This window comes from Microtus ochrogaster, unplaced genomic scaffold (assembly GCF_000317375.1).
Source record: "Microtus ochrogaster isolate Prairie Vole_2 unplaced genomic scaffold, MicOch1.0 UNK109, whole genome shotgun sequence".
NCBI classification, from domain to species: Eukaryota; Metazoa; Chordata; class Mammalia; order Rodentia; family Cricetidae; genus Microtus; species Microtus ochrogaster.
Window position 1 is genome coordinate 274021 of NW_004949207.1, and position 820 is coordinate 274840.

Genomic DNA, 820 nt, shown 5'->3' on the forward strand with positions numbered 1-820 from the left:
CTGGTTTCCTTTTTTGAGTTTTTGTTTGCTTCTAAGACAGTGTCCTGCTCTGTCACTCAGGGCAGCTTTGAATTTACTGCGTAGCAGAGGTTGGTCTCAAACTCAGACCTTCCTGCTTCAGCCTCAGAAGTGTTGAGATTACATGTGTATGCAATCCCATTTAGGCCAGCTGGCTTTTCAGGAACAAAGTTGTGATCCACTGTGTAGATCGTAAAGCCAACCAATGTGTCTCAGGGGTAACTTTCAGGAGTTGGTTCTCTCCCATCACGTGGGTTCTAGGATTGAATTTGGGTTGTCAGGCTTGCCTTTAACCCGGAACCATCTTGTCTGGGCCCTCTGATTTGCCTTTTAGTTTGGGCCCCTGTCCATGGCATGGTGCCATCCACATTCAGGGCCAATGTTCCCACTCAGCTAAACCTCTATGGAAGGTCCTCACAGACATGCCCAGAGGTGTATCTCCTGGAGGGTTTGAGATCACAGCGGGCTGGCACCAAAGATTAACCACCACAACCAATAATAAATTACTTAGGAGAGATTTCCTCTGCCCGTGAAATGGTTGAACCTGGCTGATTAGACTCTAGCCTAAAGATGCCCAGAAGGATGTGGGCTCTGCAGGAACAGGAATTAAGTGTAACAGTCAAAAGTGTCAGTGAAGAGCTGGGGGCCTAGCTCAGCAGTAGAGGGGTTACCTAGAACAAATTGAAGAACTGGGGGGTGGCTGAGCATCGGCACGCTTACTTAGCATACGAAGGCTCAAGGTTTGGCTCTCAGCAAACAATACTTTCAGTTCAAGCTAATTTTAGAAAACTACAGTCTAGCT